Here is a 22,775-nt window from a genome sequence, read left to right on the forward strand (position 1 = left end):
CCGGCGGCGCCAAAAAACCGGTGGTGCCGCGCGGCGGGGGCGAGGAAGAAAAATGGAAACAGTAGCCAGGGGAGGGTAAGAACAAAGGGGCGGCCGTGAATGAATGGAAACGTTTTCGGGGCTTTGAGCGTGTACGAGCTCGTATATTAAAAACTTTATTCGAAAGCCCCCGGAGATCGCGCGGGTCGGAATTATTTCGACGTTTATTTTTGTTCCTTTGAGCTTCACACGTCGAAAACTTTGCCCGGGATCTCTCTCTCTCTCTCTCCCTTTCGCCCCGGCGCGCTGTATACGGGATCGACGGGGCTTTCAAACAAGTTCGAAGATTTACGGACGAAAGCGGAATATGGAATGGAGATGGCGCGCGCAGCCCGGGGAATAAGTCGACCGTATCGAATCGAGTGATTACGATCAAATGGAGTAACGACAGCGTCGAAAGGGGGTTCGGAACTTCGTTCCGATCGGGAGAAGTTGGGCGTCCCACCCCCGCCGCGAGAAAAACGGAGGAAAGAGAGGGATACAGCGGAACCAGTCCAGCTCGACCGAACAAAAAATTGTTTTTCGCGCTAGGATCGAGCGAACGCTCGATGGAACCTGTGTAGTCGAATGCGCGGGTCGGGGTCGGGAAGTTTCCGAGCACGGAAATAGAACCGGGTCTCCAGGTTATTATTCAACGCGGGACAATCAAAACGCTGGTGTCGCGAATTAACCGACTGGCGAACTCTTCGAAGTTTAATGACTTCTGGCCTCCATCGGTTATCGAAATTCCTGCGAAACTTAATTACCCTTCACGTCGAAGAATTCTCGTTTCTAAGCACGACGGTTTTTCAGCTCGTAAATCTTGCCTATCGAGACCGTGGAAAGGGAAAGCAGAGGGGGAAGGAGAAAAAAAGGGAGGCGGAGAGAGGGAAACTCTGGCAGCGTCGCGACACGCATTTTCAGCCGGGGGATAAAAACACGGTTCACCACTCTTTCCGTTTCTATTCCGGCATCGCGATACTCGATCTTCGAAGGCTTCCCTACAAATTCGTTTTTCGAGTCGCGCCGCTCGCCCACCCTTTCCCCGGCTACACGAAAGATTTTAATGGCCTTTAAATAACGGACCTACTCGTGCCATCGACGTCTGCCTTTTCGTATTTTGCTCCGCCGTCCCGGTTCTACCCGTCATCCGGCTGTTTTTTTTCCCCCGCAGCTACCACCTTCTCCTAACAACCGACCGTCCTCCGAGCGAAATGTCAGCCGGCGGATCATGGGAGGATGACGAGGAACGAAAAAGCGAGCCATTATTTACGCTAGTTCGACGCTCGACGCTCCGGCTCTTTCGCCTCGAAGTGGGTGGCGCTGACACACATTGGAGCGCCGGCGTTTCCCGCGCACCGCTCGCGCGATCCGTCCGTCGATTTAATTTTCTGCGTAATTATTTCGAACGAGTCCGTGCCCCGAGCGGGTGAGCGCGCGAGCGCGGCCGCTCGCTCGTGCGCCTCATCGATGCGGAACCGCCGCTGGAGAAACAATAACGTCCGGGTATCGTTATCGTGCCGCTATAATTGATAATTAAACACAATGCGCGCTGCGTGCAGCCGGTTTCGGTAGCCCAACGACACACCGCCTCGAATATTATTTCTAGTCCAATTAGTATTATTCTGTCGTTGTAAAATTAATTGGGAGTACCGGCCGAACGGCACCGAAACTACGCCCGAACTACAATGAAGGCTTAGTGTTCGGGAAACTCCGGGCACAAATTCGCCGGCTATTATACCACTGACAAATCGCGTCGGATTCCGTTCTCTTGGCTATTGTAAATAGCTCGCCATGTCCGAACTATATTTTTGCCCGTGGCTATTATAATATAAACCCTTTGCGACCACGCACCGGTACCGGTCACGCCGTATTTCGCGATCTCTGTGACAATTTTGATGAAATATATTACGTTGAAAATTCCTTTCGCGCAACTTATCGTAATATTCCACCGAAAGAAAGACAAGCGGGAAGAACGCGTCTCGAGGCGATGATCGTGCATATTAACGTGAAAATTAGCGCGTAAACGCGGCGAATAGCCGTCAGCTGCGAAAGCTATCGTGGCGCGCAATTCCCATGACGAGACGAAACGTCTCCGACCGCGTCTCTTTAAAGAGGAATGAAACTAATTTGCCGCGAAGGCGGACTAGTCGTGGTTCCGTCATTCGTTTGAATTTGCGGCGGCAGCGATGTCTCGTGACGCACGGCGTCGTTCAAACGACCAAACACTCCCGCGGCTGATCTCCTTCATTTTTCAGCTGTCGTCGAATTCACTCGGTAGAACGGGGTTCCCGACGTGCTCGCAACAGTTCCCTGAGAGATGACTCGTACCTTTTCTTCCCTTAAATTCGCAACTAACTCTCGCCCGGAAGTCGGAAAGAAACCAACCGATGAGTCGATGACTAATACCTGTCATCCGTTTCCCCTCGCCGAACGCGAACGGTTAATCGTCGAATCGATCACAACCGTTCGAACGTCCGTCCGGTTCCCACTTTCTTCCGGTTGGGAGGCCGGCTATTTATGCGAACGGCATATTTCACTGCAAACGGGGTTCTGTCGGCGATCGCCTTTTCCCCCGGGACCGGGATACGTTCGCAGCTAATTTCCACAGATAATAGACTCTGTTTAGCGGTAATACGAATCGTCAGCAACGAACAGAGATCGGTTAGCATCCGGTCGAGGGCCAGCGTTGCCCTCTAGGCGCAATAACTTAATTACCGTCGGGCCGGGATCACCGATCAATCCGGGGCAACTCGATACATTATCGGTTTCCCTAACGAAGCAATAAACGCCGACCGGCGGGAGTAACTCGAGGCGATTCGTCACGTCGATTAGTATCACTTGTAACGGTGCCGCGTTCGCCGGGCGCTCTCGCCGTTTACCCGAGTAATTCGGCCAATCTTTTTCCACGTCGATATCGGCGTTCCGGTTACCCGCCACGCGACGAGACCGTTCCGACGGGGATCGCGGCGAGAAGACGATGACGGATGTGGCAGAAGGTGTAGCAACGATCGATGACGCGGACGTGGAAGCGCGGGAACCGAGAGGAAAGGAGGCGCGAGGTCGAATGGTGTAGTCACCGCGGTTGGACTCTAGATGAAATGATTAAGAGTGATTCACAGCCCGCTCGGGACAGATGGCGGTTGCTCTCCTAATGAGTTGTAATTAATGGTTCGGGTATGCGTATATACGCGTCGCTCGGTAGCCTGGCGTGGCTCGAGCGAGAGAGCCCACCGCACGGAAAGCCTCGCTCGCGTGCGTTTCGTCCTGGATATTGCGAACGGTGCACCAATATGTACGGTCAACTATTAATAATTGGAAGGATCGCGCGTACCGCGACGCTTAACTACCGTGAAGAGCGCTACCTTCGCGGATTAATGGACGAACACGCGTGCATCGACGCGGGATCGCGGAAGTCGGCGGTCGTTCGCTCCCAGATGGTCTTTTTGCGGGCTGCCCGTCGAACAGTCGTTAAGGACGCTCGCCTGTTCTTTTTTTTCCTTCGGAGGCCAAGCTCTCCTTGCACGGCCTCCGGATCCTGTGTATATATGGCCGCCGCCGCGTGGGAAGCCGTGGATACGTTCGGAAGTGGAAAATTATAGGGAAGGTGCGACGGTGATTACGTTCTTTACGGAGAATCGTTCGTTTTGTTTTCGCGAAGAACGAACCGTTTTCTTTTTCTCTCCCCCCCCCCCCCCCCCAACCTTTCCGCCATCAGAGCGTATGCCCCGCCATTCACGAGCTGTCGAACCGCGCCTTCTCCACAATTACAATTTTTCGGACGTTAGAGCGACTCCCGCGAACCGATCGGCTAATTGCTACGTGAAGTTCTTGCGGTTTGAAATGAATCAAGGTTGACGTCCAATTAGGAGGAAGAAACCCATCCCGCGCGATACGAATATAAAATTCCGAGATAGAAACTGTTGGCGTTGAACGAGTCTATTACGCGGTCGCGGCAAAAACCGTGATTGAAACAAAGGTTCGCTTTCGGGCGGAATTGACCCGAGGTACACGCGAGGGTTAATGCCGCCTTAGACTTTAATTAAATTTTATTGAAGAACCCGGATTCCTAGGGGCGCGCGTACCTGAAAATCGCTTTCAGTTCTCTTTTTAATATCGAGAGTGGTTCTTTTAATTGGATCCGGTTCTCCGCGGATGCGTTTAACCGAGCTTCCTTTCGTATTAAATAATATTGAGCAAATTTTATAACGCACAGATAGCCGCCTCTCCGAGTAATTTTCGTTCATTTAAGCGTGAAAAAACATACCTGTCCTAGGATAAAATCAGTCGTTCGGCGAGCGGGCAACCTAATACATCTTTTTGTTAATCATGTTCCCGATAGCACCGGGCAATTATACGCTAGATGGTCCCGATAGATGGAATACCTTACACAAGCGTAAACGCGCCTTGTTATAGCCACTTTGACGACCAGCTGTTCCACGCATTTCCGCCTAATCTCGCCACACATCTACATCACAATATCTAAGCACGCTACCTACCGAAAAGAGAAAAAAACATTTTAATTGGGAAGTGGTACGACCTTATTGTCTGGTTAGGTTTTATAACGGCAATTATCGTAGATGACGCCCATTTCTGTAGAAGTTATTACTGTTTTCATTACCATTAACCTGTTCCCCGTGTAATCACATTACGCTTCACACGCACCAACTTTTTATCTAAGACGCTCCTCCAATCCTCCAAGCGCCGTGTGCCGGTCGAATTATCCGGTTCGCTTCTGTGGCCGATTGCGCCGCGTTGTCGATCGTACTCCCGAAAAATTTCGTGGTTCTCTGAAACGATCGGTTTCCGAAACGTGGCTCGCGATTCGCGGCAGCAAAGGCCCATTATCTTGCGCGGCCCACGAGGATGGGGAATCGGCGAAAACCGAATGTATAATTAATTCGTAACGCGAGGCGCGGCCGTGCTTAATGAACCCTGGGGTCAATGCGGCGCACTCGCTCGAAAATCAATTTTGACGCACCGTTGCTCCGTCGGCCTCTCCGAGCCACCACGTGCGCGCCCGGTGTTCGGGAGAGAAAAAGACAGAGGCACCACCGACGGTTTTTCATTTTCGCATGCGAGACTCAAACGCACCTATCCCAGACCACTCCCGCCCCCGAAATATTTCCATCGCGGGATGTTGCCGCCGCCGCCGCCGCGAGTGCGCGCCGCGCGAAAACGCGTCAGGCTTTGATCTTTCCATCGCAAATTACTTGCTCCCCCAACGCGATCCTTCGCATCTTTGCTCCGAGTCTCGCGAACTTCACTCGAAACTTTCGAGTTTCACCCTTTCGCTCGTATTTTTAGCGTTATGAGCCGCGCGCGGCTCGCGTTTCTCGGTTCCAGGCTGGAGATATTGATAACTAGGAAGTAACATACGTTGCTCGCATCGTTTCGCAATCTCGTTCTATCTACAGAGATACAGCTACGTTATTGTTCAATCATATTGTTGAAACGTAGAATGGCGAGATGAAAGTAAACTGTGTAGTATATTACATTTAACGCGACGTACGATTTCTCATCCACTTGCAGCCATCTGACAAACAAATGTTTAGAGCAAGAGTTGCAAAAAATTTACAAATGTTTCGAACAAGGGTATGGAGTGTATAATAGATATAGGTAAACAAAATTAGAGTTGACAGCCTATACATCTGCCTCTCGTGGTTTCTCCGCTTTATACGAAGCTGGTTCTCGACTGAGCACGCCAAAATTAAACAAATGAGCATGACTCATGTAGTCGTTAATCAAATTCTAAGCCGACCAGTTAATGGCGTATATAAAGGAAGCAGAAACATTAGAGAAAGGGTATGAGTTTTACTCGGTAACGAATAACAGCCTTGCGTATAGGATTGTACAAAATAATTCCATACGTTCGAACATAGAATTCTATTCCTTCCCAGCGAATAAACACTAACAAAATAAACCATCCACGTCCCGCCACGATCTCACCACCGAAACCTTCCCGCCTTAACGAAACATCGAGTCGGGCGAAACTCGTTGAACCATCGCGGCTCGTCGTCAGCCGGCGTCGTTTCGCTCGGTGGATCGCAATTTCCCGTCGACGGTCGGAAAACTCGCGCGGTCGTCCCCTCGAGTGACGCAATTGACGTATAAAGTGTCTCGGTCGCAGAGTTTCCAAGAACGCGACGATGAGCGGCGGGCGTAGCAGCCCGGAGCGCGTATAAAAGCAGGACGATGTCTCGACACGCGGCTCGACGCGGGGACGAGCGAGCGAGCGGGCGAAGAAGCGGCCGCTGCGGCGGCGGCGGTGGCGGCAACGGCGTCGAGAGGAGGAGTAGCCCGGCCTCTAACCATAATCTAGCATTATGTCGAGTGGTCTCTACGGTCGGAAGAAGCGGTTGGAAACGAGTTTGTTCGTTTCGGCGGATTATCCTGCCTCCGCGTCTCTCTACCCGGCCTCCCGTACAAAGAGCGCGAGCATATTTTCACGGTTGAAATTCAACGTTCGAATCCGAGGGACGACGTTACGCCGGCTTACCGGCGTGTATTCGTTTAATCTATTCAACGACCGAGGCACCGTGAACGACGACGATGCAAATCGATGGAACGACCGGCGGAGAGGATAGAACGAAACGGTAGAAAACTCGACGAGTAAGATTCTCCGAACGAGAACAGTCCTCCACATTCTCCACCTCCTCCTACTCCTCTTCTTTAGGCCCTTTACGTTTACCCCGGCAGAATGCTCGCGCGCGAGCGATAGTTAATGAATTCCCAAACGGACATCGGTTCGTAAGGTTTCCTGAGCGAGTACGTGTACCCACAAGCTGTCAGTCGCAAATAACTGCCGCACCCCTCGGTGAGGCTTCGGCCGAGCGGCGGTCCGTCACGGCCATCTACCCGCCATTTCACGAATATCGAATTCCTTCGGGCAATTTTTGAATGATATTTGATAGCAGGGAATTCGTACGAGTGCTCGCAGGGTATTCCGTGCGCGAGCCTACCGGCCCGGCCCTCTCGCTCTCTCCTGCCCCCCGCGCTTCCACGGATCCAGCTTTGTCCGAATAAGTTGTACGTGCCACGGAATATTACGCGCGCATCCCGCCGCTCGTAATAAACGATCCACCCTCCGCCACTTCGCTGCCCCTCGCCCAACGACCCCCTACCCCCACTACCGTCGGACGCGCTGAAAAATCTGATTGAGTTTCATACGGTAGCTGATCATCGAGATTGTGTTACAGTCGCGCGTTCCTTCTGTGCGCGCCATCGTTCCGATACGTTTCGAATTCACGCGGATCCGATATGCCGTTTCAGACGCCATTTTATTTGCACCGGTGCCCGCCGATCGATCCCATTCGCTTTTTAGCGGATTGCCGGGAGGGAATGGGGTGTTTTCGGGTGGCTTGATGAAAACGAGCGTCCATTGTGACGCGCTCGGAACCGAAAGATCGTTCGATTTGCAGCGGGCACGGTGTAATTTATACGCGGATTAAGAGCCGCCGTTAGAATAGTCGCGTATTTCGGTCAATAGAGATTCCACGGTGCATTCTCGAATGAACTGCTTCGAGGCACTCCCACGAATAGACTCCGAAGCAGGGAAAGAATCCTAAAGGGTACGTGTCTCGGCCTGAGATACCTGATTCGTCATGCCTCTGTCGTGAGCATGTGCGCGCCACTAAGCTCTCTGCCTAAGGTCAACCGAAAGTACCATTTTTCATGGCTGTAAGCACCCGCAATATGCCGTCGAGTATATTACAGCTCGTTTGCAGAGGGAACCTATCCGACGAACAATGGCCAACGGAATAATCGTGTAATTGATCCATGCACGCAACTAAACTACGGATTCGATATATTTTTATAATGAAATTGTACATTGTGCCGCAATTATTATTATAGAACCACAAACTGTACTTGCCTGAAAACGACTGCGATCTCCAATTTCAAACAGCCGCACGAACCTTACGGGGAACCATAGCTCGCGGATATATTTATTCGCGATTGAAGCGATTCGTCGGATTTCGTTCGTCAACAAAGAAATATCACAGCCCGGCTCGCCCGGGGAAAAATGGCCAAGCTTTTCACCCTCGGTTTGTCGGTGGGCGCGCGAGCCGACAATAACACGCACGCTCCATTTGAAAATCGTCGGTGAAAGATAGAGAAAGAGCGAGAGGGCAGAAAAAGAGGCGGAGGTGGGCGCGACGAGTGGTCCTTCACCCCTTTTTTCGCACCTGAATTTTAAACTAAGGCCGGACGCGTAAACGCGAAAGCCGCCTTTGAACGAGGATGGCGGGCGAGCCGTTTTTCCCCGAGAAAAACGAGCGCGGAAAACGTTTCCCCGGCGGATCCGTGTCCGGCCGTGCAACCGTTGCATAAATATGAGGGAACAGCGCGAGGAGCGGAGCACGCGGCGACATGAAAATGCGATGAAGGCTTCGCCGATGACAGAGAACCAGCGGCGAGAGGATCTGCCTCGTGGAGAAAAAGGGAATGCGCGGACGTGGGCTCGAATTTCTCATCCTGAGACACGGCGCGGGACAGGCGTCGCGAAATTCGGCCCCGATGAAAATCGTCTGCGTGGAATTTCGTGTCGAGTTTGAAAAATTCAAGCTCGACCGTGCGATCCCTGCCCCTCTCGTATAGAAATTCCTTACCGCTCGAGGGGAGGTTATTAACATTCGAGGATCGATTACGTTCATTGTTTGAAATCCATAGATTATCGACCATTAGAAGAATTAAGCTTATGAAGTAACTTTGTCGATAATTAGAATTCGTCGACGATGCATTTTCTTTATTCAGGATTTTATCTGTCAGCCTCTAGTTTGATTTGCGTCCTGTATTTATAATTGATACGCTCTCTCGCTTTATTAAACGCATCAAGTTTAATTAATTATATCCTACAGAGTAGGCGTTAAAGAAACGAGGCGAACGGTAGATGACTTTTCGTATACAAAACATATTCAAGAAGCTTCTCGACACCAGCGACGAGAGTCCCGTTTACTCTTTATCGAAGAAATTGATCTCTATTCTTCCTATGGTAATGTCAAGGGTAAATACCCGACGCGTCGATGAATTTCCCACGCGTTGATCAGCGAACTGCCGAACCGTGGCCCGGTTCGTGTCGCCGAACAATTACAGCGCATAAAATCTAGGATTGTGGTACACGGCGTGGATCATTGCATAAATATGAGGGTGCCGGGCGAGAAACAGAACACCCGAAGACATGAAAATGCAATGAAGACCGCGCTGCAGTCACGACTCCGGCGGGAAAGAAAGAAAGAACGGGGCCGAGCGGACCCGAGAGAAGGCAGCCTTCGAATTCGTCATCCGCGGGAAAGAAGACGTCGCGTCACGATTTTCGGCGACGATTCTAATGGCGAGCACTTCGGAACGGAGGCAACAAGGAGTCGCATTAACGACGAAAGAAAGAAACTGATGATCGACGGACGGGAGGCGGAACGATTCAAGGAATGAACAAAGGTGGCCAGAACCTAAAAAGCGGACGGTTAAATTATTTTAATTTTACAGGCTGCCCGTTCAATGGCCACCGCATAGGGAGCCATTCTTCTCGTAATTACAGTTTTAATCTGCCCAGCGAACCGGGAAACCCAGTTTTCCCCATCGCGGAACTTTATTCAGCACCTCTCTCTCTCTCTCTCCGTCAGCCACCCGGACGCCTTTTCTTCTCGGCCAGACATTTTTCCGCGAAGAAGACGCGGGGGCGGGCTCGCGGACGATTTTCGGGCCGCGTAATCAGCGATCATCGAATAGGAAAATTGTTTCCGGCCCGTGGAATCAATTACGAGCCGGCAGTTAGCGGGTTTCGAGTCTTAAAAGTCCTCGGGACGGGATTTCTTTCGTTCCACCCTCTTCAACTCGGAATCGCCGACGCGCCCGTTCCTGTGACTTTCATTCGCGGCAGAGACAAGGGTGCAGGGGGTGGAAGAGAATCGTAGGTGAATCGCGAATTCTTTCCCCGTCGGGTTTCCGGTGTGCAAGACCAGCTAGGGAGCACCGTCGCCTGAAAGAGATTGTGAAAAAGAGGGCCGCTCGAGCCGGCGCGGCGGCCGACCAAAGGAAAAAAAAAAGGGGGAAATGTTTCCGGACCTGCCGAAAAATGCTCGGACGGCGTCCTCCCCGACCATAGAAATCGCAAAATGGGGAAATATCATTTTCTCGCTCAAATGTTTGAGTAGCCCCGGGAACGGGAGTCCCGCCTTTTCGCTACACCGCTTTTTGACCTTCCCGCTCTTTTTTTCGGAGTGCTGCTGCACGCACGCTGCATCAACGAAGATTGTACGCGGCCGGAGAGGAAAAGCACCGGGCGGAAGAGCGACCGGGAGAGAAACAGGACCGGCGAGGAAAGAGAGAAAGAGAGATTGGGCCTGCACTTTAGCCCGATTAAATAGTACGGTCCTGGCCGGGTAGCTGGTAATTACGCAAAGTGGTCGGTGGTCCCTGGTTACTTCGCGTTTTCCGGCCTCTGCTTCCACTTTCCATCTCCTTCCCTCCCGTCGTCCGCCCCCCGCCGCTGCTCCCTTACCTCGGCCTCGTGATTTCTCCGCGAGGAAAAACGAAATTTCCAAGTTCCATCGTTGCCCTTCTTGAATATCCGCTGTCGCCGATACATATTTCAAACGGCGGTGGTTAATGGCGTCGCAAGTTTTCTCCTAGTTTCGTCCGCGGTAAACGAGAAACGCGTCGATGTTGATCAAGACTTCAGCGTCAGTCCCGAATTGCAAACTCGACGGAGCAACGTGTTTTACAGTTTCAAAATCGATATCGGGGAATGATATTTCACCGGGAGAAGCATTATTATAGAAATGATTATGTAAGTACTTCGATCGATTACTTAATCTCCGTGCCCAAAGGCGATAACGAGATCTTGCGCTTTCGCGGACGGCGAAATCGATCTGTTGAGAACATACGCGGAGGACGATTACTCGAATCTGCTTCCTGTTGGCAACCTCGGCGCACGAATGGTAACTAAACATTTGAGTCGCCGGTTGTATCGCCGACAGGTAAATGACCCGACCATTAGCGGATCATAGGAATGCTTGTACCGCACCGCCTTTTTCCGGTTGAGTTTATGCATCCTGACCGGGCATAAATTTCCGTATTTTACGGTTTTCTGTACATCACCGGTCCGCTTAATTACGACCGTGCTGTCATCGTATCGATGATTATTTATACCGTGTGCCCGGGACGTTTATTGCACAGCCGTGTCGTTCGCTGCCCCAAGGGTGCACCGAGTTAATGGTGTCCCACGGTGCGAGGCAAAAAGGTATTTTATGATTTACATGTCAATCACGACACCATTACCAGACAAGAAGCCGGCGAATAATCTGGAGAGAAGTCCATTGAATATTTATTAGGTCAAGAAACATGTCCCTCTTTTGCTACCAATTTATGAAAAATTACGCTTTACCGGTCATCGTTCATTCGGCCGTCGCTCGCAGGCCCCGGGCGCGTAAAAAATAACGGCCCCGCTCGGATACGTAACCAAATAATGGTCCCTTTCATTACCTGCGGCTGTAACGCGATTCCGGCGATAATCGTAAAATTGCCGGCGATAAAGAACAAAAGTCCCCCTTTGTTCTCGATAAGAAAGCCCGTGGCAGCCGGAGCGTTTCCTCTCGGAAATGGCGCCGCGCGGGAATGAAAAAGCATCGATCCCGGCTACGGCGAAGGATCGCGCCGCGGCGCGCGAAATTGATTTGATTACGCGGCTTCCTGTTTCTTTTGGACGATTCCCGGGAGGACAGGATGCCAACCGGGGCCCGTCTCGATTCACGCCGATGTACGAACACGAAGCCGTTCGGCGTCGGCGCGGCCTTGATTACCGGCCGAAGACGCGCCACCGAAGATGCGTGATTCCATTTGCCTGTTGCGAATCGAAACCGCAGCGGCCCGCGCGGACCGCAGGGATCGGCACGAATTACCGTCGATCGAATCGCTGGAATACGAATCGCATCTCGTGGCGTCGATAATCGTTTCCATACCCCCCCGTACCCCCGGTCCCGCCCGTTATCGTATTTCTTTCCGGCGAAGCGCGCTCGAATCGAACGCAAAAATTCCTCGAGTCGAACCGCAACGCAGATTGTCATAAGCTACATTGTAATCTGGCGTGTAGTAATCGCGGGCCCATTAAGGTCGGACCGAGGGTGATTCTACGCGACCGGCGATACACCGATATTTAATGAGGCGTTTTCGTCGGGCATAAATAATGAGACCGTTCGGCAGCGCCGCACCATCGCCGGATCGATGCAGCTGTGACGTTGTCAGCCACCGGGTAAATCTCCGCGAACAAGCGCGAGCATTTTTCCTGCGTTTAAGTGAACAATCTTCGCGAGCCTCCAGTACTGTTCCTCCTCTTCCTCGCTCCTTCACCCTTCTCTCTCTTCCTCTCTCTCTCTTCCTCTCTCTTTTTCTCCGGGCGCGTGTAATCGGCTCGAGCAAAAGCCCATTACACCAGATGGCTTTGTCACGCCACTGGCACTGCCCGAGAATTAATAACCCTGCTATGCTCTCGACGGGTACCATACTCTTTCTTTCTCGTTTTCCTGTCCTACCGCCTCCTTTTCTCTTTCGCTCCCTCCTACTCTCTTTCTCTCTCTTTCTCTCGCTCTTCAGCCACGGCCTCGTCCACCCTCTTTCATCCTCGGTCGGACCGATCGCTCGCTCGCTCTCTCGCTTACTTTGTAGCCGGCCCCGAAGCAACCTCGCCGAATTATTTGTTCGACACGATTCGATACGCGCGTTTCTGTCGTATCTTATCTCCGATCTAACGCAGCTCCCCCGACGCGGATCGGGGGGATACGGACGGAGGGAAGAACACGGGCGGGATAAGACCGTTTCATTAGAGGCGCGGTACTGCGACGCGGCCCTTTGTTATCCGCGGTATTGACTCGTTGTTCGTTGCCACTCGGCACCGCTCCGCCGCGTAGGGGCTAATAAAAAGAAGGGGTTTCAGAATTAAATGGCAGATAGCAGTCGCCACATGCCAGGGTAGGAGACCTAATGTTTTGCCCGGAGATCGTCCGGAATTTCTCGGACTTTTAAAGTTGACAATTTTATATTTTCCGCTTGTTACTTAAATTACGTTCATGAATATTGTTCACTATGTATATGCGCGAATAGTCTGCGATACGATGCTCAGTGAAGTGATATTACAACTGTGTTACACGATAAACTTCCCGATGTCTTTATACTGCGGTGAGCCAGGTAAATCACTCAATTATGGTAGCTAGTTCTGCGATGACCGTGTACTGCCTCTAGCTACGATTAGTTACCTATGCAGAACCCTCTATGCAACAATCATGCCCGGATTGTTTCTTCCCATTGTTCCGCGGAAAACAAGTTTAGTGGAACAGAACGATAAACGGTTTCTCGTTCTATCCGGTTAATTTTACTTCCGACTGCGACCACCAACGTTCGAATCTGCAATATGTTTCATTTCTTACAGATTAGAACAGGTCTGCCTCATATAGAACGAGGAATAAGATCATGAATATCGAAATAATAAGATGGGAACGTGAAACATTGTCATATCTGCTAACAATACCCAATCAAAGATATATAAAGAAGTATCATTTTTCTTATTTATCTCTCAGTTATTCTTTTACTTGCATGTTTCTATTAAATTCAATCGATTAAACCGTTCACTGAAATTATTAACGATTTCATGATAATTATATATTATATATGGTCTCTTAAAAAAAGTTGCCATTCTTTTCTTTCGATGAGTTACTTATCAATTGGGACTGTTGTCCGGCTGGATCACCGACACGAACCACTTCGCCGCGGCGAGACGCCGTCTCGGGGAAGGGAACCAGGCCAACCGGAAGGAACGCGGCGACGGATCGACGGCAAAATAAGTTCGACGATTTTACAGCGTGAAACGCGAATGGAACGGAAGAATCGGAGCGGATTAGCGTATCGCCGGCGCGAAAATAAAAAAAAAAATCCGCGGGGCAGGGGGGGGACGGCAAAATCGGCCGGCGAGTGTTTGCCGAGTGCTCGCACGTGTGAGCGGAGTTAATGCAACTGCGCTGCCGCCGTTGCAGCTCGTAATGCAGTTCTGCTTTTCGGAGCTTTCATACGCCCCCGCAACTCGTGTGTGTTCACGGAACCGTGCCGTGTACACATTACTGGTTTTCCCCGGTTACCGCGTATCGAGTGTATATCGCGTTCTCCTGCACGTAACCGCAATACTGTGGATCATTGTTTTCGAAAATACAGAAGAACGGCGCGCGCGGCTGGTTTAGATCCGAGCAGCCAACATTTGCACGCGGAACAGTTTGCGAACGGTTCTGCGTACACAACCGCCGCAGGCCTGGATTGATACGTTATTCATCGGAGGCCGTGTACAGCCTTAGAAGTTTAATTGGACGAGACGATGCGAGGCAGGCTCCTCCGAAAAATCATTTTCATCGGCGTATCGGCCGCGAACAAAATACGATCGCCGGATATCGGTTCGTAGCGTTAATCTCGGACAAATGGTTCCCAAAAGAATTTCATTTCTCGCTGAAAACCATGTATTGTTCTATTCGTGGCCTCGATGGAAATATTGCCGGTCAGATCGTTCGTGACGTAATTCGTGTGAGAATTCTCGTGCACGTTTAACATAAAAGGTCGTATATTCATGTCTCTTCTCCGAGTATTTATTCGGGAAGCCAACGGGAATCATTGGCATGGACCACCCTCCTTGTCCCTCTCCAGAAATCCGTTTTTAATAAAGAGACCGGGGAAAATATTTGATTAAGAGCGAACGGTTTCGGCGGGCAGATCTGTACACCAGGGTGAAATCGCGTCAGAGTTGGGGGTGTATAATAAATTCCTTCTTCTCCGCGCGAGATTAATCGTATCGAAGAGTCGGCAAGGTGGATTAAAAGCTTTCCGTATTCTCGGCAATGCCGAATCCTCCTTGAGTCAGCCGGCGAGCGAAGCCACCCCAGCCGCCCCGTTCTGCCGAATTTAAGCTTCGACCGATCTCCGGCGCCAATACGCATTTAAATTGATGGCTTCACGGTCCCTTGCATTTCGCGCTGCGTGTACTCGATATCTCGCCCTATCGTCTCTATGGCTGTGCGGAGCTTACCTCTCTCTCTCTCTCTCTCTCTCTCTCTCTTTCTCCTCCCTTCATCCTGCAGCGGTGCCGGTGCTCGGCTCCCTCTCCCCGCGCCGCGGCTCGAGCTTTATCCTATTAATCAATGCGCATAAATTGTTTTAAGGGAATCGTTACTGCCACTCAGACACGCCATATAATGTCGCCGGGGTTAATGTCGCGCGCGGAACAAGGGGGAGACTCCGAAGCGGAGCGGAGCCGAGCCGAACCGAGCCGAGCCGAGCCGAACAGGCGGTCCGCGGGTAGAAATCGTTAGATGTAACGCGGAATAGTCGGTGTTTGCCGAGGATTTATCGCGCGAATTCGGTGCCCCCGACTCCGGCTTCTGTACGTATCGGCGCAATGAGAATCGACTTCGTGCCAGAGGGCTTAATCGAACCCTAGCCACGGACCTAGCGCCTCGCACGCGCGCGCTCACCCCCGGCCCACCCTCAAATCGGGAGTGACGCCGAACAGACTGCACCGGCGTGGCCCTGTCCCGCGTGAAATTTACGAGTGTCGACGGGGAAAGCCTTAATGCCAATGGCTCCGCCGGAACGGCTTTACTGGAAACACCGGTAGTTGCCAGGTCTGGGAAGTTAACGCCTCCGCCGGCAACCGGATTTTCTTGGTCTTCGAGGCCAATGGTGTCCGTGTAATCACCGATATCAGCTAACGCGTGAATCGCCATAAGATTCTCGCCGCGAAATGAAATGTTCGCGCGACGAATTTTTCGTAGCGAATTATTTCATTTATCTCGAGTTATTTCTTCGAAGACGAAAAAGTCGTCATCTTGGCGGATGATCTATATTCGCACGCTTATCTCAAGAGTCTTCGGTTAATCCGGTGATACCGAAGAAACGGAAGAAATCTTCCAACGCCAAGAGAAGGAGCTGCCGCACCCAGCGACAGACGCTAAGAAATTAACGCACGTGCGTGCGCGATATTTCAGAAGCACTCGACACCCTTCCCGAGGTTCCTAGCGGGAAACGTAGCTGGTGAGGGTAAACGGAAGGAGACCCGCATAATGTCGCACGTAGGAAGCGAATAAGTAACCGTGCGCCGTAGAAAACGCGAGTACATTTTTCAAAGACCTGCGAAAGCGACGGTATCGGCGGCAGCGCGCTGACCCGGTCTCGGGGAGCGCGAGAAATAGGAGGTCGAAGGTGGCTTAACTCGCGTCATTCTCATCGCCGCCGGAGCAAACGACTGGCCTCGTCACCGGGCTCGTTTCTTTTCTACCCCGGAGACACTTGGAGTCCCTCGCTTTTTTCCGCGGCGGCTTCGGGGCCCGTCTTCTTCCGTTGGCTGTCGTTCCGACGGAAATCTTATAGCCGGGAGGAGCGCGGAGGAATAGAGGGATGAAGAGCTGAAGGGCGGCGGTACACGAAGAGGCGAAAGAAACGAGAGAAGACGGAGAATCTTCTGGGCCGAGTGGCTCAGGGTGTTCGAGACGGAGAGGGATAAAGGGAAAGAAAGAGAGGGGCTACGCTTTCTCACTCGTATATCCATCCGGACTTTATCTGGCGAGTCTTCTGGCTCCCCGAGATTTATCGGCGATACCGTTTTGCCCCGGCCGCGCATCACGCACGCGGTAATAACGAATAATGCCGAGCAGTTAGACGCCCTACCCTTCCCGTTCTTAAGTGAAAAGTGAGCCCTCGTTCCGTGGAGTAGAATCCCTAAGCCGGGATCGCGTACGCCGAACACGATAGGAGAGGATCGGGGTTGGCTCAGGGGTGGAGAATTTTCTAAAAGGGGCCGAATAATACAATCGTTACCTTACCTCTTGTCCTTTTCGTGCCATTTCTTCGCCTCTCCGGTAATATTTCACGTAGCCGTGGCGATGCCGCCGCTCCGCCCGTCTCGTTTGTATCAATTTATATGCGTTTTCGCTCGGTGCACTTGTACCTCCGAGTCCCCTCTGCCCTCCCGCGACCGCGGCGTGCTCGCGCGTCTCCTTTTTCCTTTCTTCCTTTTTCCTTTTAACAATCGCGCGGGCGAGCGAGCGAGCGAACTCTCGGCCCCCGTTTTCTCTATCATCGATCTCAACTCCTCCGTGAAACGAGCGAGCGACTGCCCCCGGTTGAAAGGCTATAACGGGAGAAAGGGAAAACTCGGACGCGATAGCCGTGCTCGCAGCAGGCCTGCTCCCGGGTTTAATTATTTTATCTCGCGAAACGGAAACGTCGTGTGTTCTTTTAATTGTTTCCCTGTCCCCGCCTCCATTCTTTCCGCACGGACTCTCTCGATTCTATTTATTTTCGCCGGCGATGCCCGGCGAGCTGTGCGCTACGCTCGACCACGCTGGAACTTCAAGTATTCGCCATCGACGGCGAGAACGATCTTTTGGTACGGCGCGCGTTCCTTTCCCTCTAACCTCTTACTTTTTTCTCTTCCTACCGTTCCTCCTCGTCCCATCGCCTTTCTCTTCCACTTTCTTCCCCAGCTACCGAGCCCTTTGAAATGATCAGCTACCGTCGGTATTCGCCTGTGAGTATTCTATGTCCTCTTCGCCCGCGTCTCCTCGCCGGAAGCTTCGTTTGTTCGTTGCTCAAACAACGCGAATAACGGGAGAACCACGCGTCCTCCAATTTAAACGAATTCCTAACGAATCGGTGCGTGCGACTGCGCGACGTTCCGGAAACACCTTATTACGTGCATCCAATTAGCTTCCGATGTGTTGGACAGCGGAGTTGTTGAATCTGAAAAATATTGGGCGGGTTTGAATCGCTGTTACGAACTGGTAACGAGGTGTCTCGCATTTCGGATCTAGTGTTAATTGCAATGATAACTGTCGCAGCTGATAGCAGTGTCTATATTTTCGCAATGCGTTTGCGATACTCAACTTCTGCGAGAATTCGTGTATTTCGATTGAAAAGTACACAAAAAGACACACTTTTATGCGATAACTGGTTTCTCCGCAAAACTTGCCAGCGATACGATCTTCCAAGCCACGTAAAGCATTTTTTTACTGAGACGAACAAGATTGATTCGAGCGTTTCCACCGTTCCGATTCGAGGAGCCGAAGTGGTCCGGTGTAATAACACATTTCGGGATTGTTCGATGCCTGGCACGGCGGAAGACGATAAGAAAAGGTTAGAATGCGTCCTGTCCGAGCCAGGAACGCTCTACTTCGATAATCGAGTGCAGCACTTTGCAGTTTTCATCTGTGCCGGCTGCAATAACATTCGATTTTTGATATGTACGAACCGAGAACCCGCCGGTTCTGGAGTCAGACGCCGCGCCTCGTTGTCGTCCGGTAAATTCCTTCCTTCCCTTGGATCCTGCAATCGTATTTTCAGACTGTCGATTTCCAGCCGGGCTTCTCGATGAAAGGACCCGTGCACTCGAGCGAATACTTTCGCGAATCGGAGCCAGGCATTCGAGCAAAAGGGAACAAGGTCCGGCGGCGGATCGATTAAACCCTTAACCGGTCGAAATGAATCGAGCTGTGCGGAATCGTGTTTACGGAACTAAAAGTTTGATACGCGCCCGAACCTCTATCGAACCGCTTACAAAGTCTGGCATTCCCATATTATAAATATCATGTTAACCCTTTGCACTAGATAGGTGATTCTCAGTCGCCACATGATTTGGCACATTCTAAAGTCCTGTATATATATACTTCGTAAAATGTATCGATACGTGAAATATTGAATCGAAATATACTTCCTTCTTAATTTACACAACGTCGACTATACCTCATCGACAAATATTAGATACTTCCAGCAAGAAACTTTCCAAAGTATTAAAAAAGAGAAAAACAAGTCCTCCTGCAGATCGCGATCAAAATTACAATGACGAACTCTTTCCTCCAGCCCGAATTTCCGTGGACTCTCTCGGTCGCCAGAGGTGTGATCAGCTCGACCGCAATTCCGCGTCGAGTATAATCGCGCGAATCGGCCGGAGTGGACGCGGAGGCGCGCGTGTAAACTAGGAAGCCGCGCGATCAAACTTTACGTTCCATTCGGGTTCCACGGGGCGGCGAGTTTCCGCTGGCCGCCGACACCGAAGCACGTCATCGTCGTTGCCGTGCACGTCTCGGAATGCGTCGTTGGTCGCGCGTCGATATTATACGCGGGGTGCTTCGATCGGGCGTTTCGTGGAGCGAGGAGGGCGGCAGGCGCCGGGAACGCAGCGGGTGAAAATAGAAGGCTGCAACGAAAGCTGCAGCACGGGGTGGCGGCCCAGCCGGAGGAGCCGGTATATACCGATGCACGCGAAAATGTCAAGCGCAATTTCTGAAATTCCATCGTGTCGCTTCCCCCTGCCACTCAAATGCCGCGCTACACCCTCCGCGTCCTCCTTTCGCCCCTTGTCCGCCAATCTGTAAGAGAATTTCACCCCACCCGCCCTGTTGCCCCCTTCTTCATTCAAACTCTGTCTGCCGTGCTCCTTTCGCTATGACCTGTCCCGAAAGCTTACCAGATGTTGCTCGTAGCGCGGCGCGATTTCGAATGACACGCCGCCTTGAAAATTTCAGAGACCGATCACAGTCGGTTCCGACGAAGGCGGTGTGCTCCGTTCCTTCCAGTTAGTTCGCTATGACTTTCGGGTAATCTCGCTCGAGATTGGGGATCGAGTGTTGCGAATGCTCGTTAATGAGCTGACTTTGAGAATGATTATTTTCTAAATGATGCGGTCTCATAGATTGCAAATATTCTGTTAGATATTACAGATTTTCCTCCAACTTATACATAGAATTTGTCGCTTAGCGAGTTCAAATACTTAACTATGACGTTCTTAGCCCAGTGACCCAGAAAATGCGCTTCCGTAACGATCGCATCGTGATTTAGCATGGGACGCATATGTCGGCGGTGACGGGGAATACGGCGTGACAGCGTTTTCCCTGTACGAAAATAAAATTTAGCCGCAATACATCTCGGCCGGGAGCTCCTCTTTATTCCGTTCCATCTTGTTCGTGACGTGACCCCGTTCCCGATTGTCCTCTCGCGGCGTTCCACCGCGGTGCACGTGCGCGTCTGGCAGCTTGCATTCCGTGACGTGCATATATGCGACGGCGCATCGGAAGGAAGAGTCCCGCGGCCTATGGGAGGCGCGTCGGCCGTTCTTGGCGAAGACACGCGTTACGTTCGTAGGACCGATGGCAAAAACGTGAATGGCAGCGTGAGAGGGACGAGACGAAAGAGAAGGAGGAAAGAGGGAAGAGGAAGAGAGACGTAGAACCAGGCGACACAACGCTCGAAAAGTAATCGTTGTAATCCCATGGAGTCGCATGCAGCGAACAAGGTTGCGGCGTTTTTGCGCCCGCGCACGCAGGTTCGCGCCGCGTTCTTTACGGTTATCGAGACCCGGAACAATTCATTTGCAACCGGGTTCAAAGAAAATCGGCGATCACGGCTGGCAATTACGCGTTCTTTGTGCATGCCGGTAATTCTTGGACTTACCGAGTTATTATACTACGGCTTTACCTGCCTCGCTCGTTCCCGTTAGAACGAGAAGGAGAGCAACAGGGAAACGAGCGGCTGTGTCGAGCCCTCCCGCGACTTCTAGCGGTTCTGAGCGATTGTCGGCGGACACGGAATTTGTCAGGCGGTCGATGAAACTGTCAACGAGGTTTAACGTTTCAACTGAGAGATTCGGCAGATTCGATACGAAGCACGGTATTATTCTGTAACTTTCGGAATACACTATTCGGAAATCCCCGTTCCTTTAGACGATATTTTCCATACGAAATAACTATTTTTAATTAAATATATACTATTGTAGGAGCAGAATAAATATTCGTTTCCTATATTTCGTAGCCTTAGGGACGATAAAACGGTGACGATTGATTCATTGATCGGAATGATGCTCTCGTCGGACCCGTGGAACCGGTATTCCCAGCCGGCAAATGGGCGGAAAATAGGCGAGTATTTTCGACGCTGAAAACCGCAGTGTCGTACAGGAAATTCCAGGCTAATCCGACCACCGACGAAACAAAACTCGCGATCGGGGGCTGGGGGATGGTACGGGGGACACGCAGACGCTTGGAACAGCGGCGCGCTAGGTCGGCCGGGTAACACGCGAATATGCAATTATTTTTAATTGCACGGGGGAACGATCGCATCCGGGGTTTCCGCGGCCGCATTAAAATGCGTCTGGGTGTAAAATTGAAACCTGCAAATCCGCCGATCCGCGCGGGCCCCGGCACTCGCCGATTCGATAATGTGATTTTCAACAAATAATTTCGTGTAACCCGACCCCTAGTCGGCTTCGTGTCTAGAACACAAGGATTCCGCACGCCCGATTCCACTCGCGGAGGGTCCGGCGACGATTAACTGATTTTGTGCCCGAAATCATCGCGAAATCGCGGCTGAACGGTCCTCCGGTGAGATAGAGCTAATTACAATCCGATATTCACCGATTCGTTACGTAAATATTATATAAACCTGAAAATTCCCGTGGTACGCGTTACAGCAACAGTTTCCGATGTTTCAATTCGGTATTGGGTAACGGCGCCTAATATGGAACACCATGGTGTTTCGGAAAATAATTAGCTTGATGTGTCAGTTATGGTGATAAACACTTCATTGGTAATAGAAAACAATCATATTAATGGTTGGACATCGGTTAGGAACTTGTCATTGATCGCGAAGCGTTATTGTGCTTGATGCTACGTTAAATTCCCCGAAAGACGAGGTAAATAGTCAAACCTCTTAATATACATGAGCCGAACAATTCTGTTTTTCCATGAAAATTTCAATTTTTCGGACTGCTGTTTTTCCATTTTGTTCGGACTGCTTTTGACTGTATTTACATTTACCGTGGTTTGAAGCCATTTAAATTTTTGCCTTTCCATCCGTCAGTTTATGAATGTTTATTAATCTCCTCGTGTTATGATGCAGGTTTTATTGAAAATAATTCATATCTCTCGTTTCGGCGAGCTGTTCAAATCAGGTGGTCCATATTAAACTCCGTTCCTTCGTATGCGGTAAATTGAAGCGACATTATTTCTGATCATCGTCGAGCATTGCCCCTGATCAGCCATAAATTAGCGAAAATCGAAACACTCATAGTTTTGTACAGATCACTCTTGTATTTCTTGTACACCTCGAACACGAACGCTCGCGAAATCTCAGCGCATTAACGATTAAACAGCGAGATTGAGTCAAAGGAGCTGGCTTGTTATTGCAAGCGACCCCTGCAGCGGTTGGCTTTGTCGCAGCGCAATCGTCCCCGTGTCAATACCGAATTCCATCAACGGAATACCGAAACGTTTCGAAAACGGTCGCGCGAAATGCTCGCCGGGGATCGGCCCGCGAATCGAAACGGAGCGAGACGATCCGGCGGGCAGATAAGGCGATTCTTAGAAATTCCCCCGGTGAAGGAAGCGGCGTCGGGAATGCGTTCCCCGAGCGTGCGGACTAGAGAGCCGGCCGATTACCGATCTTCAAAAAATCGGCGAGCCGGTCGGGTCCGCGACCGCGGTGCTTTCCAAGGAATCGCATTCAGCGACGGAAAAATCGGTCGGCGGAGATTACGCCCGGCTCGCCGCGTGCTGCACAGCCATCCAATTGTATCGGATGCGGGGATACGCTTGGGGCTCCAGTTACCTTCGCCGGAGAGAGGCGGTCCCGCCACGCGATGCACTTCCGAGATGGGAATCGCGTTGTCATCGGGTTTATCGCAATTATCGTGGCGCTTGCGCAAATACGCGCGAGCGTACGCGCCCGTGGGAATGTAATTAGCC

At 51.3% G+C, this 22,775-nt stretch overlaps 1 protein-coding gene across 14 annotated transcripts in view; it reads left to right on the forward strand.

Moving 5' to 3' along the window:
• Positions 1 to 22,775, forward strand: part of LOC116426915 (latrophilin Cirl) — a 416,178-nt gene that overhangs the window by 135,397 nt on the left and 258,006 nt on the right. The window lies entirely within an intron of this gene.

Source organism: Nomia melanderi, chromosome 2 (genome assembly GCF_051020985.1).
Source record: "Nomia melanderi isolate GNS246 chromosome 2, iyNomMela1, whole genome shotgun sequence".
Classification (NCBI taxonomy): domain Eukaryota; kingdom Metazoa; phylum Arthropoda; class Insecta; order Hymenoptera; family Halictidae; genus Nomia; species Nomia melanderi.